This window comes from Camelina sativa, chromosome 5 (assembly GCF_030686135.1).
Source record: "Camelina sativa cultivar CO46 ecotype springtype chromosome 5, ASM3068613v1".
In the NCBI taxonomy this organism is placed as follows: Eukaryota; Viridiplantae; Streptophyta; class Magnoliopsida; order Brassicales; family Brassicaceae; genus Camelina; species Camelina sativa.
The window spans coordinates 31867673-31885125 of NC_141884.1; the positions used below are offsets into that span (position 1 = coordinate 31867673).

Sequence of the window (17453 nt, forward strand, 5' to 3'; positions counted from 1 at the left end):
CTATTGCCTTTTATTTGACTAAGAATAATATCTTAGTGTGTGGTGTGTGTATATATAAGCAATGTTAATTAGAAATTATTCAGTAGGGAGATAAACAAAAAAAATCGGAAAAGTATATAAAATCAATTATTAATTTCTGCATCATGAAATCTGTTACTTTGCTTGTGGTTTCTTGTGTTCTCATATTTTTTCGTGATGTATAATACTAAAGGTGAGATATATATATATATATATATATATATATATATATATATATATATATTATTTACTTGTTTATTATGAAAAAATTGACCAATGCAAAAATGTTACAAAAAGCTACTTGAGCTGCTGCACAATGCCGATTGGAAACTCAAGATAGTTACTATTAGCTAGTTACTATACTCGCTGCTATTGAAAAAATGCACAAGGTGGACATAATTGTTTATGTTATCATTAATAATTTTACTTTATATGATTTACTGAATGTTCAAAACGAAAAAAAAATTAATAAAAAGTTTCAGTGTTGTGGGTAGGAAATTTTGTTTCTACACATTTAATAAACCTTCAAGAATGAGATATACTTTGGTTAAACATAAATCATCAAAGATGATATTTGTAAATTGTAAGAATGTTATCAAGAATCTTTTCATAAAATAATTTTTGGTTTTGAAAAAATGAAAAAAAATGTCATCTGCATTCGTGTAACCTTTTGTAATTTTTTAATTTTTTTAATTTATGTAAAATGACTTATATGATTGCACCTATTCATTTAGAATTTTATCTTTTACAAACAGTTGTGTGTTTTTAATTGGTTATATTCAACTATATATATTTGTTCATTTTTGTTGAAAACTACCAAAAAAAATTTTGACACATTTTTTTCGTTTTTATGATGAATCAATACTTTGAAATTCATTATTGAACTATATTCTATACTTTCTAAACTATTTATTAACATACATGATTTGGAAGTTTGAATAAATTCCAATAACTCTTAAATTTTGATCTAACTAAAGACATTATGAATATAATAATATATATTTTCAACTTTAAATAGAAAAATTCTAATAAAGATGCCAACAATTTCCTTCCTTGATTTGGATGGATTATATATACTAGCAATGTTGAAATTTTAATCAACTTTAAAAACGTATTTAATTATAGGGCATTTACAAAAATATTTTTTTTTCTACACCTTTTTGTAAAAATATACTCCCTTGTTGTCCATTTTTAATGATACCATTTTCTAAAAAATAATTAATTTCTAAACACTAAACTCTAGCTCCTCAAAACTATACCCTAAATGTAAAATAGATAAAAATGTATGAGAAATATCCTAGAATAGCACTATCTAGATAAAAATAGATAAAAATGTTTTTTGTTCCAAAAGTAGCACACATACTTAAATATTCCTAATCTAGCATTTTTAATATTAAGTATTAAAAAAGAACAATATTTATTATTTAAAAAAACTCAAACGCATTATCTCTTTTACATTTTTCGTCAAAGTTTGTGATGAATCTTCCAATATGAAATCTTCATTTCTGATCTCGGATCTTTAATTACAGACCAAATCACTCCACTAAAGCTTTCATTAAGCGTTACTTTGCTCCATGAAGATTCAATCAGGTGTTAAATAGATGGTTATCATCAATTTCTTATTTCTTCTTCTTCATCACCCATTGAGATTGCAGAGTTTGCTAATAATCTCGATCAATCTGTGTTATAGATGGAGCAGAGAGATGGATCAATCTGTGTGAGAAACGAGCATCGAGCATGTAGTGATAGTGTTGAGATTGTTGAGATCTGTCATTGCCTAGGAAATCTTCTCTGATAATTGTGAATAAATCATCTTTGTAAGACTAGATCTGGCCGCAATTTCTCTAATTTCTTTGTCGTGATTCGCAGGTACATCGAACATTGAAATCAATCCGGTCTCACCGCAGCTTCGCTACGTCGTCCACTGGTAGCGTTCTCTCTCTCTCTCTCTCTCTCTCTCTCTCTCTCTCTCTCTCTCTCTCTCTCTCTCTCTCTCTCTCTCTCTCTCTCTCTCTCTGCCTCCGTATGAAATAACTCTCTACCATATTTGGCAGCGTGCAGTTTTTATGTATTTTGATATGTGATTTTTTTTTGAATTGGTAGGTATCTAGCTTGATATGAGTTTTTGAATTGTTTTGCTTATGCCACAGACTTGGTACTGTTTCTTGGGGTTTTAAGATTAATCAATCTAGCAGTGTTGAAAACTGGTTTAAATGTGGGGTGCTATATAAAATATCTTGAAGTAATGTTAAAACGAAAATTGAATTTATGGACTGATCATGTTGTTGAATAAGGTTTTCAGCTCTAAACTCAAATGATTGATGAGATACATGATGACAAATATTTTCAAGAACAAAGCAGAGAGTTGATGATGAAGATGAGAAAATGGGCACTGGAGTGGAAGTTTGAGTTCAAGTCATTAAGGATGGTCTTCCTAAAATCCAAGAATGTCTTCCTAAAAGCTATGAAACCCTTCCTAAATTTTTTAAAAATGTGTTTTTAATCTCTTCATATGTATTTTACCTTATTGTATCACATATTACTCCATTAGTGATGTATAATGATTTGATTTTGTGCACATATTAGTGTTTTACAATAAATGTAGCAAATAGAAATATCCAACATGTTGTTTTAGGAAGATCTTTCTAAACGTCAATCACTCCTTCCTAAATTTCAAAAAGTCCTTCCTAAATTATAATTAGATTACCTATCTTATGTTTTGTCTTAATGTATCACAATCTACTTTAACATAATCACAAAGCAGTGTGTTCAAAACATGGTAGGCGTGAATTCACGTTTATGAATGACATATTGAATGTTACATAAATCCTTCTTGAATATCTTGAATCTTAAAAAAATGTGTTTCAAATCTTTTTATTTTTATGTTTTGCTATCAATGTAATGTAGGGTAATGATTTGATTTTATGCACATCCTAGATATATAGGTACACAATTAGTGTTTAAAGAGACTCAAATATTTGTTTGTCCAAAAAAAGTTTGTCCAAAAAAAAAAAAAGACTCAAATATTTTATTTTGTTATTGTGTTTATTTATGAGAATTGCCCTAAAATGCCACTCAAATAGTTTTTTTTTACTCAAATAGTTTTTTTTTCCTCAAATACCACACATTCCTTATTTTTCCATCAATACCATTCATTAATAAATATAATGACTCTTTTACCCTTGCATTTTATAAACCCAAATTGTGTTAAGATTTTATAAACTCAAATTATTTCTTCCACGAGATACGATGGCACCAACTTCTCCGACGAGATCTTCCGGTAACGATTAGCTCCGTCCTTATGTCCCATTATTTCCGGCGATATCTGTCAACTTTGTCTAGCTCCGATGTCAGTTTAGTGATCGATCCTGCTTAATTTGGTAGTGGTTCCTCTCGATTCGCAATTTCAATTTGGTAGTGGTTCCTCTCGATTCATATTTAGAGCTAGCCTCAATCGCAAGGTGATCTCTAACCTGATTAGTGACTATGATTGAGTTATACTCTGTTTGTGGGGAGTGGAAACAAAACGATAGAGGAGTATGGGATTTTGCAATTGATTCTAAAAAAGGAGGATCTCTTAGTGAAGTAGATGAGAATATCACATATAAGGTTTTAGCTGAGATGGTAATTGAAGATTTTGGACTTGATTGTTTAGTGAATGATATCAAACTTAGCTATAGGCTTTCTTCAAGGATGAATTTGATGGTAGAAGATTCTCCACCAATGTGTTTGCGAAATGATCGTCAAGTACAGACATTTTTCAGGAAGTTTCAAGATGACCCTGAGTTGAATCGTTTATGTGTGACTGTAAGTGAATACACTGTAGTTTTCTTACTGCATTAGTATGTCTTTCTTATATTTGATGTTTTTTTTTTGTTTTTTTATGTAGTTGCCTATTGATTCTGGGAATGTTGAAAGTAATACTCTGTCAGCTACTTTAGAGAACAACCAATGCATTCAAGGTTTTCAGTTTTCAAATAGTGATATATCTGTTGCATCAGTTCGTTATCTAACCAAGGTAAACTTGGCTCTATTTTTTTACTCAAAAAACAATGTCTTACAAATGATAGAATACATATGTGTTTTTTGTAATAGGTGCTTGCTGTGAAGAATAGAGTCATATATATTAGAATCTTTCTTTGTGCATTAAGAAGGATATGATGAAATCAAGTCTGATATCTATATGTAAGGAAAGTCATCCTAAAGTCTTTATCAGATATCCCCTAATGTTTACATTTCATATGTAGGAGTTTCATGAACCAAGTGGAAGTGGCGCCACAGTTTCTGAATCACATTCTGATACCTGTTCAATTGCTGAAAAAGTGATTTATGATGGTATTCCTAGAGGTTTTTCACTTCACACTCAAGGGACTGATATTATATACATGAGGGGAAATATTTCAAAAACAAAGCAGAGTTGATGATGAAGATGCGGCTGTTTGCACTTGAGTTCAAGTTTGAGTTCAGATCTTTGTGGTCAGACAGAACAAGATTGATATTGGGTTGTGTCGACCCTAGTTGCAAATGGAAGATGCGTGCAACGAAGCTCAAGTCATTTGATTTCTTTGTAGTGATTAAGTATATGGGAGAACACAATTGTGATACAACGTACAGGAATGCGAACCATAGGCAAGCCAATGCAAAACTCCTTGGTTCTTTTATTTGCAGTCATTTTGCAGAAAAGAAGGCTGGACTCAAGCCAAAACAGATAATTGAGAGAGTTAGATTAGATCATGGTGTTCATATACAATACAAAAAAGCTTGGAGAGCAAAAGAGGCAGCTCAGATTTTGGTTAGAGGAACTCCTGAGGAAAGTTACCACAACATACCAAAATCGTTGTTCATGGCTAAGGAAAGAAATCCAAGATCAGTTGTTTATCTTGAAATGGATTCTGGTACTAAATTCAAATATGTGTTCATTGCATTCGGTCCATCGATAAGAGGTTTTGATTTGGTGAGAAGAGTGATTGCAGTAGATGGTACCTTCTTGAAGGGGAAATTTAAAGGAACTTTATTAGTAGCTACAGCACAAGATGGAGATCATCACCTATACCCGATAGGCTTTGCTATTGTTGATTCAAAAAATGATAAATCTTGGAATTGGTTTTTAAGGTGTCTTCGTACTATCATTGTAGTGACCCTCACCCAGGGGTAAATTTTTGACGTGATTTCAAGTCCAAAAGGTTAAGAGAGGAAGCCAGCAAGAAGAAAAGAAAGTTTGCTGAAGAAAAGTCCGAGAAATTTTGGACGGATAGAAAAATGGCCAGTTGTCCGAGACGTACCATCCGAGTCGTCCGAAACGTACCGAGGACCGAGAGTTGCCGGTAGCGTCCGAGAGGGAGGACCGAGATTGCCGATAGCGATCTAGAATTTCCGGAAAAATTAAGGAAATGGTGATTTATGAAAAATCAACCAATCAGATTTCATGCAGCTAGTGGAGGATTACATAATTCAAAGTGGATTAGTGGAGCTTAGTGGGAGAATTAAATAATCCAAGAGAGCTAAGTGGGAATCAAGGTGTCTAACCAAGATGCTTCCAAGTGTTGAAGTTGCTCTAATGAGGAGAGTGCATGCGACATGCATTGGTCGAATCCGCCACCCAAAGCACTCACCACTTCACTATAAATAGAGGCCTTAGGTCCTTAGAAGCCATTTTCGTTTCTCTTGCTAAGTTAGAGTAAAAGAGAGAGTAAGAGAAGTTAGAGAGTGAGCGAGAGAGAGTTCTTCCTTAGAGTTCTCTCTTCCCGCGAGTGTGTAGCGAAGCGCTGCTGTAGGAGCCGTTCGCGTCAAGTCCTTGCTAGGAGTCCGAGTTGATCGATTCTTCTCAGCTAAGTCAGGTGAGTTTCGAAGCATGTGATATGGCACATGATAGGTGGGATTTTGGGTTATTTTCGCTTAAGATTTATGGTGAAATCTAAGCATTTTCGTTGGGGTGTTGGGTAGATTCGTTTCTTTTCTTTCTAGATCGAAGTTCTAGGAAGTTAAATCTCGTTTATTGATTGTTTGCATATTGGTGTGAGGTTGTGTCTAGCGCTTAGTTTCTAGTTATTTCTCTAGTTACTAAGGCTTGCATGTTGCTTGTTTGTGATTGCATGTTGGCTTGTGTGCCTTGCATGTTGCTTGTTTGTGATTGCATGTTGGCTTGTGTGCCTTGCATGTTGCTTGTTTGTGATTGCATGTTGGCTTGTGTGCCTTGCATGTTGCTTGTTTGTGATTGCATGTTGGCTTGTGTGCCTTGCATGTTACTTGTTTGTGTTGCATGTTACTTGTGTGCATTACATGTAGTTGTTTGTAGCTTGCATGTAGCTTGTGTGCTTTGCAGGTTTGTTTGGTTGTGTGTTGAGGTTGTGCAGGAGAAGACTTCCCCAAAGCCGTAATCAGTGCGGATTACGAAGACTCGGAGAGACAGGATTGCAGCCTATGGCCGAGTACTACACGACGGTGTAGGCGAGAGAGCCTGTTGAGAGGAACTCGCATGTGATGTTCTATACTCGCGTGCCTTTGTGGCTGTGAGTATAGGTGTTCACGGGTATGGGGGAAGTGATGAAGTGAGGAGGTGACGAAGCGTTGAGGCGTTAAAGTGAAGGAGAGAAGAGTTGTTAGCTTCCGCATGCGTATACTTTGATAGTATACTTGGAGATTGCTTGACTAACTTGCATATTTTATTGCTTGTTTTTCTTGCATTTGGTTTTGCATGTTGCAATGGAGTGCTGCATGCAGTTAGTTAGCTTGCATGTTGTGTGTTGCTTGCTGGGGTTGGGGTTTGGGTTTTGGTTTCTTGTTAGGTTGCCGAACTCACTGAGTGATGTAGCACTCAAGACTCCATATTTTTGTGTTGCAGGTAACCTTAGTGGGAAAAGCCTTAGCGGGGAGCACAGGACGTTAGGCCAGCCGGTGTAGAGTTGCGTTGCCTTTGCAAGTTGTTGTTTCTTTTTGTAAAATTTTATTAATCGTATTTTGGCCTTAAGCCTGGCGCCATTTTCGTATTAATGCTTTATGAACTGTTTTATGAATAAAGTTGAAAGTCTTTGTATTTAAGTCGTTGAATTTTGAAATGGTTCCAGCGTTGTCCGGGCCAACACAACGCACCAGGCCGCGAGGGTTGCAAAGCCTAAGCAGTCTCGGTCGCGGGCGGAATTGTGCTAGGGAGGACCGGTCGGGAAGTCTGCAGCTTCCGTCCCTCGGCCGGATCACCCCGGTGCAGTTCCCATAGTGGCGTTCCGTGGCTGTCCGTTGGCCTGCATGGTCATAGGACGGTTCGGGGGCGTTACAACGGTGGTATCAGAGCATGGTTATGATGCTTATGGAACCTGCGATTTCAAATGTTTTATCGAGTAAATAAGTCGCAAAGGCAATTTTAGGAAACCGGTACGTCCTTGTGCATTTTAGGTAGATGGGATTAGGACTTACCCTTGGATGCATGTGCAGATGTCAGACCGAGGAAGTCAAGAGGGATGGTCGTGGGGTGATTCAAGAGATGATGGAGAAGAGTGGCGAGACTCTTTGGGGGATGAACAATATGATGTTGAGAGAGAATGGCAAGAATCGGTAGGGGGTGATCAAAACGATGTCGAGGGAGCGACAAGATCAAGAGAGAATGACGATCGGACGACGGTGAGGTCGAGTTCCGAAAGAAGTGGGTCGTTATCCGGAGAAAGAACAAGATTCATGATGGAAACATTTTTCGGAGGAGATTGGTCTGGCCTGCGATTCAACAATCCGGGTCGACAGCGAGCAAGTTTCCATCAAACGCCTGGTGTACAACGTGCAAATCATGAACGATGTGAGCCAAGGAGTGTGCCGCCAAGGCAAACGAATGTCCGTGAAGAGCCGAGACAAAGGAGTGTACCATTGGAACAAAGACAAAGGAGTGTACCCGAGGAGCCAAGACAAATGAATGTGCGCGAAGAGCCAAGAGGTCAAGAGAGTGGACCAAGAGATCTATTGCAAGCTGCGATCCTAGAATGGACAGAGCTCATGAGACAGCAACAGGCTCCGAGCTTTGTGAAGATCGTGGAGACTATGAGAAATTTGGGAACCGAGTATTTTGGGGGAGGATCAAACACCTTTGAAGCTGATAATTGGTTGCGAACCATGGGGAGGAATTTTGAGGCAATCCGATGTCAAGAGGATTATAAGAAAGATGTTGCAGTGCACTACTTGAAGGATGACGCTAGTGATTGGTGGATCGGTGTGAAGAGACACTATGGTAGAGATCCAACATGGCAAGAGTTTCGAAATGAGTTCGAAGGAAAGTATTTCCCACCAGAGGCCAGAGACAGATTGGAGAATGAGTTTATAAACTTAAAACAAGGCGAGAAGAGCGTTCGAGAGCTAGAGGCAATCTTTACTCGACTGCGAAAGTATGTGTACCGAGGGCGAGACAATGAGGCAGCTATGACACGCCACTTTTTACATGCGCTACGACCAGATATTCAGAGTAGGCTCATGTCTGTCACTTACCAACGAGTTGACAAGTTGGCGGAGAGGGATGTAAATGTGGAGGAGCACATAGAAATGGAGAAGGAAGCCATGAGAAAAGACCAAGAGAAGGGCAAGGCGAAGATGATGCCAAGTGGTAGTGCTACCCGAAAGAGGAGTCGATCAGACCAGGAAGAGAGTAGTTCAAAACTGGGGAGAAGAGGAGTTGAGTGTTTCTCATGTGGAGAGTCGGGCCATTATTTTCGAGAGTGCTCGAAGGCAGGTGAGAGTGATCGCCAAGTGCCATCTCACATCATATGTTACAATTGTGGCAAGAGTGGCCATTACATGGCAGCTTGTCCGATGATCAATGCCATAGAAGCGGAAGCAGAAGAAGAATATCCCCCACTGCCAGTCCCGAGGAGGAGCGACTTGTGAAGCGGCAAGTGAGAAGGGATCGTGTGTATCCTTCCCCTTAGGTAGTTAACCCTTAACCTTCACGACTGTGTGGTCGCCGGGAAGGTAAGTATGGGTGCTAACTCCCTCTTTGTGTGTTTGTGTGCTTGCGTGCTTGCGTTTTGTGTGTTTGCGCGTTTGCTGTCTTGTTGTGTGTTAGTTGTTTGGGATTTTGGAAGCACATGGTGGTGCTAGTCCAAGTCCTAGTTATTGTGTGCAGGAAGCCTTCTAGCTAAGTGTTGTAGAGAACCCTTAGTGATAGGCCGTGTAGGGAAACCTTAGTGTTCTAGGTTAAACCCTTTTTCCTGGCCTGTTAGTGGAAGTGCTGAGTTGGGTGGAGCAAGTTGGAGTGGTGGCCAAAAACAAGTTCGTGTTCGAGAGAGTTGGCCAATATCAAGCGCATGAAGGAGAAGAAGAGAATGGAAGCAAGACGCATTAGAAGGAGGACCAGAGGAGTTCATGGGAATTCGGGGACGAATTCCTATAAGGGGGGGAGAATGTAGTGACCCTCACCCAGGGGTAAATTTTTGACGTGATTTCAAGTCCAAAAGGTTAAGAGAGGAAGCCAGCAAGGAGAAAAGAAAGTTTGCTGAAGAAAAGTCCGAGAAATTTTGGACGGATAGAAAAATGGCCAGTTGTCCGAGACGTACCATCCGAGTCGTCCGAAACGTACCAAGGACCGAGAGTTGCCGGTAGCGTCCGAGAGGGAGGACCGAGAGTTGCCGATAGCGATCGAGAATTTCCGGAAAAACTAAGGAAATGGTGATTTATGAAAAATCAACCAATCAGATTTCATGCAGCTAGTGGAGGATTACATAATTCAAAGTGGATTAGTGGAGCTTAGTGGGAGAATTAAATAATCCAAGAGAGCTAAGTGGGAATCAAGGTGTCTAACCAAGATGCTTCCAAGTGTTGAAGTTGCTCTAATGAGGAGAGTGCATGCGACATGCATTGGTCGAATCCGCCGCCCAAAGCACTCACCACTTCACTATAAATAGAGGCCTTAGGTCCTTAGAAGCCATTTTCGTTTCTCTTGCTAAGTTAGAGTAAAAGAGAGAGTAAGAGAAGTTAGAGAGTGAGCGAGAGAGAGTTCTTCCTCAGAGTTCTCTCTTCCCGCGAGTGTGTAGCGAAGCGCTGCTGTAGGAGCCGTTCACGTCAAGTCCTTGCTAGGAGTCCGAGTTGATCGATTCTTCTCAGCTAAGTCAGGTGAGTTTCGAAGCATGTGATATGGCACATGATAGGTGGGATTTTGGGTTATTTTCGCTTAAGATTTATGGTGAAATCTAAGCATTTTCGTTGGGGTGTTGGGTTGATTCGTTTCTTTTCTTTCTAGATCGAAGTTCTAGGAAGTTAAGTCTCGTTATTGATTGTTTGCATATTGGTGTGAGGTTGTGTCTAGCGCTTAGTTTCTAGTTATTTCTCTAGTTACTAAGGCTTGCATGTTGCTTGTTTGTGATTGCATGTTGGCTTGTGTGCCTTGCATGTTGCTTGTTTGTGATTGCATGTTGGCTTGTGTGCCTTGCATGTTGCTTGTTTGTGATTGCATGTTGGCTTGTGTGCCTTGCATGTTGCTTGTTTGTGATTGCATGTTGGCTTGTGTGCCTTGCATGTTACTTGTTTGTGTTGCATGTTACTTGTGTGCATTACATGTAGTTGTTTGTAGCTTGCATGTAGCTTGTGTGCTTTGCAGGTTTGTTTGGTTGTGTGTTGAGGTTGTGCAGGAGAAGACTTCCCCAAAGCCGTAATCGGTGCGGATTACGAAGACTCGGAGAGACGGGATTGCAGCCTATGGCCGAGTACTACACGACGGTGTAGGCGAGAGAGCCTGTTGAAAGGAACTCGCATGTGATGTTCTATACTCGCGTGCCTTTGTGGCTGTGAGTATAGGTGTTCACGGGTATGGGGGAAGTGATGAAGTGAGGAGGTGACGAAGCGTTGAGGCGTTAAAGTGAAGGAGAGAAGAGTTGTTAGCTTCCGCATGCGTATACTTTGATAGTATATTTGGAGATTGCTTGACTAACTTGCATATTTTATTGCTTGTTTTTCTTGCATTTGGTTTTGCATGTTGCAATGGAGTGCTGCATGCAGTTAGTTAGCTTGCATGTTGTGTGTTGCTTGCTGGGGTTGGGGTTTGGGTTTTGGTTTCTTGTTAGGTTGCCGAACTCACTGAGTGATGTAGCACTCAAGACTCATATTTTTGTGTTGCAGGTAACCTTAGTGGGAAAAGTCTTAGCGGGGAGCACAGGACGTTAGGCCAGCCGGTGTAGAGTTGCGTTGCCTTTGCAAGTTGTTGTTTCTTTTTGTAAAATTTTATTAATCGTATTTTGGCCTTAAGCCTGGCGCCATTTTCGTATTAATGCTTTATGAACTGTTTTATGAAGTAAATAAAGTTGAAAGTCTTTGTATTTAAGTCGTTGAATTTTGAAATGGTTCCAGCGTTGTCCGGGCCAACACAACGCACCAGACCGCGAGGGTTGCAAAGCCTAAGCAGTCTCGGTCGCGGGCGGAATTGTGCTAGGAAGGACCGGTCGGGAAGTCTGCAGCTTCCGTCCCTCGGCCGGATCACCCCGGTGCAGTTCCCATAGTGGCGTTCCGTGGCTGTCCGTTGGCCTGCATGGTCATAGGACGGTTCGGGGGCGTTACAATCATACTTGATGCCCCAGATTTGGTGTTTGTCTCTGATCGTGCATCGTCCATTGCAAAATCACTTACATAGTTGTATCCAGCATCACATCATGAAATCTGCAAATACCACCTTGGAAACAACATCAAAGTAAGTTTCAAGGGTCAATCATATTTGCCATTTGTTGAATCTGCAGCCATTGCTTATACTCGTGAAGAGTTTGCTAAAATATTCATCCAGATTCAAGATGCAAATCCTAAGTTGGCTGAGTATTTACAAAAAGCTGATTTCAGAAAGTGGGCTCATTCCTATGCTCCTTCAAATCGTTACAATATTATGACAACAAACATTGCTGAATCATTTAATTCGATGTTGAAAGAACCAAGAGAGTTGCCAGTTCTTTCTCTTCTTGAGACAATCAGGTTAACTTTGACTTCGTGGTTTCATGAGAGACGTGAAAAGGCTGCTAAACATGACAAGCTTGTCACGCCGCAAGTAGTGAAGAAGTTGGTATCAAGGTTCTCAGATGCAATGAAACTTGACGTTTTCCAAGTTGATGAAGACGAGTTTGAGGTGAAGGACAACATTAACAAGTTTATTGTTCACTTGAAGAACATGCATTGCAGTTGCTGTGTTTTTGACATCGACAAAATTATGTGCATTCATGCCATTGCTGCTGCGAAGCGTTCAAATAGGGATGAAAATAAGTTTGTTCATGTTTGCTACTTGACTGAGACATGGGCTAAAGTATATGCTGTAAGCATACACTCGAATGGAGATATAAAAGATTGGATTTTCCCTGATTCTATAGAAGAATTCTTTTGTGCACCTCCATTTAGTAAGTTAAACAGTGGGAGACCACCAAAAAAAAGAAAGCGATCTGTTGGAGAATTTGGGGTGCCAGGTTAAAAGTCTCAGAGTCACAAATGCAGTAGATGTGGCACAGCAGGACACAATAAGAGTACATGCCGACTTCCCATATGATTATCGGTTAGTTATAAATTTCATACAACAAAGCTATATGTTGAATCTGTGACATTTTTGGGATATGTATTTTAACATTTTTCATTCTTTTTTTTTGTAGGTGTTGTAGAGGATGATACAAATAGGATGATGTGTTTCATACTTTACAGTATTCTATTCTTTAATTTCAATTTATAGTTTTCATTTGATTGGGTAGTCATTCTGTTATGTGAAACATTAAGACAACATACTTTTATATTGTAAAGGAATGTCATCCTGAATTTCAGAAACTCCTTCCTAAATATAATTAAGTTTTTTAGTAGATATATTTTGTCTTTCCTTTATGTTGTTATTTATGAAAGCTTTCAGTTTCTTTAATACACATACCTACACTATTAAGGAATGCTATCCTAAATAACAAAATAGCCTTCCTAAAACAAATAGCCTATATATTTCACCATATATAATAAAGCTTATTACTATTTCCCGAATAATAGGCTTTGGCCTACTGGTTACTCTCCCCCTTGTAAATTCTCGATGTTGCGGGTTCGAACCTCCTGGATGCGCATTTGAGGAATGCGATCCTTATTTTTTGTAATCCCTTCCTAAATGTCATCCTAAGTGTTTGACCATATATAATAAAGCTTATTACTTATTCTCGAATAACAGGCTTTGGTCTACTGGTTACTGTCCCCCTTGTAAACTCTCAATGTCGCGGGTTCGAACCTCCTGGATGCGCATTTGAGGAATGCCATCCTTATTTTTTGTAATCCCTTCCTAAATGTCATCCTAAGTGTTTGACCATATATAATAAAGCTTATTACTAATTCGCGAATAACAAGCTTTGGCCTACTGGTTACTATCCCCCTTGTAAACTCTTGATGTCGCGGGTTCAAACCTCCTGGATGTGCAATTGAGGAATGCCATCCTTATTTTTTGTAATCCCTTCCTAAATGTCATCCTAAGTGTTTGACCATATATATTAAAGCTTATTATTAATTCCTGAATAACAAGCTTTGGCCTAATGGTTACTCTCTCCCTTGTAAACTCTCAATATCGCGGGTTTGAACCTCCTGGATGCGCATTTGAGGAATGCCATCCTCATTTTTTGTAATCCCTTCCTAAATGTCATCCTAAGTGTTTGACCATATATATTAAAGCTTATTACTAATTCCCGAATAACAGGCTTTGGCCTACTAGTTACTGTCCCCCTTGTAAACTCTCGATGTCGCGGGTTCGAACCTCCTCGATGTGCATTTGAGGAATGCCATCCTTATTTTTTGTAATCCCTTCCTAAATGTCATCCCAAGTGTTTGACCAGGTATATTAAAGCTTATTACTAATTCCCGAATAACAGGCTTTGGCCTACTGGTTACTATTTTCCTTGTAAACTCTTGATGTCGCGGGTTCGAACCTCCTAGATGCGCATTTGAGGAATGCCATCCTTATTTTTTGTAATCCCTTCCTAAATGTCGTCCTAAGTGTTTGACCATATATATTAAAGCTTATTATTAATTCTTGAATAAAGGCTTTGGCCTACTGGTTATTCTCCCCCTTGTATACTCTCGATGTCGTGGGTTTGAACCTCCTGGATGCGCATTTGAGGAATGCCATCCTTATTTTTTGTAATCCCTTCCTAAATGTCATCCTAAGTGTTTGACCATATATATTAAAGCTTATTACTAATTCCTGAATAACAGGCTTTGGCCTACTGGTTATTCTTCCCCTTGTATACTCTCGATGTCGCAGGTTTGAGCCTCCTGGATGCGCATTTCAGGAATGCCATCCTTATTTTTTGTAATCCCTTCCTAAATGTCATCCTAAGTGTTTGACCATATATATTAAAGCTTATTATTAATTCCTGAATAACAAGCTTTGGCCTAATGGTTACTCTCTCCCTTGTAAACTCTCAATATCGCGGGTTTGAACCTCCTGGATGCGCATTTGAGGAATGCCATCCTCATTTTTTGTAATCCCTTCCTAAATGTCATCCTAAGTGTTTGACCATATATATTAAAGCTTATTACTAATTCCCGAATAACAGGCTTTGGCCTACTAGTTACTGTCCCCCTTGTAAACTCTCGATGTCGCGGGTTCGAACCTCCTCGATGTGCATTTGAGGAATGCCATCCTTATTTTTTGTAATCCCTTCCTAAATGTCATCCCAAGTGTTTGACCAGGTATATTAAAGCTTATTACTAATTCCCGAATAACAGGCTTTGGCCTACTGGTTACTATTTTCCTTGTAAACTCTTGATGTCGCGGGTTCGAACCTCCTAGATGCGCATTTGAGGAATGCCATCCTTATTTTTTGTAATCCCTTCCTAAATGTCGTCCTAAGTGTTTGACCATATATATTAAAGCTTATTATTAATTCCTGAATAAAGGCTTTGGCCTACTGGTTATTCTCCCCCTTGTATACTCTCGATGTCGTGGGTTTGAACCTCCTGGATGCGCATTTGAGGAATGCCATCCTTATTTTTTGTAATCCCTTCCTAAATGTCATCCTAAGTGTTTGACCATATATATTAAAGCTTATTACTAATTCCTGAATAACAGGCTTTGACCTACTGGTTATTCTTCCCCTTGTATACTCTCGATGTCGCAGGTTTGAGCCTCCTGGAAGCGCATTTGAGGAATGCCATCCTTATTTTTTGTAATCCCTTCCTAAATGTCATCCTAAGTGTTTGACCATATATATTAAAGCTTATTATTAATTCCTGAATAACAAGCTTTGGCCTACTGCTTATTCTCCCCCTTGTATACTCTCGATGTCGCGGGTTTGAACCTCCTGGATGCGCATTTGAGGAATGCCATCCTTCTTTTTTGTAATCCCTTCCTAAATGTCATCCTTAGTGTTTGACCATATATATTAAAGCTTATTACTAATTACCGAATAACAGGCTTTGGCCTACTGGTTACTCTCCCCCTTGTAAACTCTCGATGTTGCGGGTTCGAGCCTCTTGGATGCGTATTTGAGGAATGCCATCCTTATTTTTTGTAATCCCTTCCTAAATGTCATCCTAAGTGTTTGACCATATATATTAAAGCTTATCATTAATTCCTGAATAACAGCCTTTGGCCTACTGGTTACTCTCCCCCTTGTAAACTCTCAATGTCGCGGGTTTGAACCTCCTGGATGCGCATTTGAGGAATGCCATCCTCATTTTTTGTAATCCCTTCCCTTCCTAAATGTCATCCTAAGTGTTTGACCATATATATTAAAGCTTATTACTAATTCCTGAATAACAGGCTTTGGCCTATTGGTTACTGTCCCCCTTATTAACTCTCGATGTCGCGGGTTCGAACATCTTGGATGTGCATTTGAGGAATGCCATCCTTATTTTTTGTAATCCCTTCCTAAATGTCATCCTAAGTGTTTGACCATATATATTAAAGCTTATTACTAATTACCGAATAACAGGCTTTGGCCTACTGATTATTCTCCCCCTTGTAAACTCTCGATGTTGCGGGTTCGAGCCTCTTGGATGCGCATTTGAGGAATGCCATCCTTATTTTTTGTAATCCCTTCCTAAATGTCATCCTAAGTGTTTGACAATATATATTAAAGCTTATTATTAATTCCTGAATAACAGCCTTTGGCCTACTGGTTACTCTCCCCCTTGTAAACTCTCAATGTCGCGGGTTTGAACCTCCTGGATGCGCATTTGAGGAATGCCATCCTCATTTTTTGTAATCCCTTCCCTTCCTAAATGTCATCCTAAGTGTTTGACCATATATATTAAAGCTTATTACTAATTCCTGAATAACAGGCTTTGGCCTACTGGTTACTGTCCCCCTTATTAACTCTCGATGTCGCGGGTTCGAATCTCCTTAATGCGCATTTGAGGAATGCCATCCTTATTTTTTGTAATCCCTTCCTAAATGTCATCCTAAGTTTTTGACCATATATATTAAAGCTTATTATTAATTCCTGAATAACAGCCTTTGGCCTACTGGTTACTCTCCCCCTTGTAAACTCTCAATGTCGCGGGTTTGAACCTCCTGGATGCGCATTTGAGGAGTGCCATCCTCATTTTTTGTAATCCCTTCCTAAATGTCATCCTAAGTTTTTGACCATATATATTAAAGCTTATTATTAATTCCTGAATAACAGCCTTTGGCCTACTGGTTACTCTCCCCCTTGTAAACTCTCAATGTCGCGGGTTTGAACCTCCTGGATGCGCATTTGAGGAATGCCATCCTTATTTTTTGTAATCCCTTCCTACATGTCATCCTAAGTGTTTGACCATATATATTAAAGTTTATTATTAATTCCGGAATAACAGCCTTTAGCCTACTGGTTACTCTCCCCCTTGTAAAGTCTCAATGTCGCGGGTTTGAACCTCCTGGATGCACATTTGAGAAATGCCTTCCTTATTTTTTGTAATCCCTTCCTAAATGTCATCCTAAGTGTTTGACCATATATATTAAAGCTTATTACTAATTCCTGAATAACAGGCTTTGGCCTACTGGTTACTCTCCCCCTTGTAAACTCTCGATGTCGCGGGTTCTAGCCTCCTGGATGCGCACTCAAGGAATGTCATCCTTATTTTTTTTAATCCCTTCCTAAATGTCATCCTAATTTTTTGACCATATATATTAAAGCTTATTACTAATTCCCGAATAACAGGCTTTGGCCTATTGGTTACTCTCCCCCTTGTAAACTCTCGATGTCGCGGGTTCGAATCTCCTGGATGCGCATTTGAGGAATGCCATCCTTATTTTTTGTAATCTCTTCCTAAATGTCATCCTAAGTTTTTGACCATATATATTAAAGCTTATTATTAATTCCTGAATAACAGGCTTTGGCCTACTGGTTACTCTCCCCCTTGTAAACTCTCAATGTCGCGGGTTTGAACCTCCTGGATGCGCATTTGAGGAGTGCCATCCTCATTTTTTGTAATCCCTTCGGCCCTTCCTAAATGTCATCCTAAGTGTTTGACCATATATATTAAAGCTTATTACTAAT

At 39.2% G+C, this 17453-nt stretch overlaps 1 pseudogene; it reads left to right on the forward strand.

The window, feature by feature from the left end:
* Nucleotides 1-1452: 1452 nt before the first annotated feature.
* LOC104751207 (uncharacterized) lies at nucleotides 1453-12502 on the forward strand (annotated as a pseudogene).
* The last annotated feature ends 4951 nt before the right edge of the window (nucleotides 12503-17453 follow it).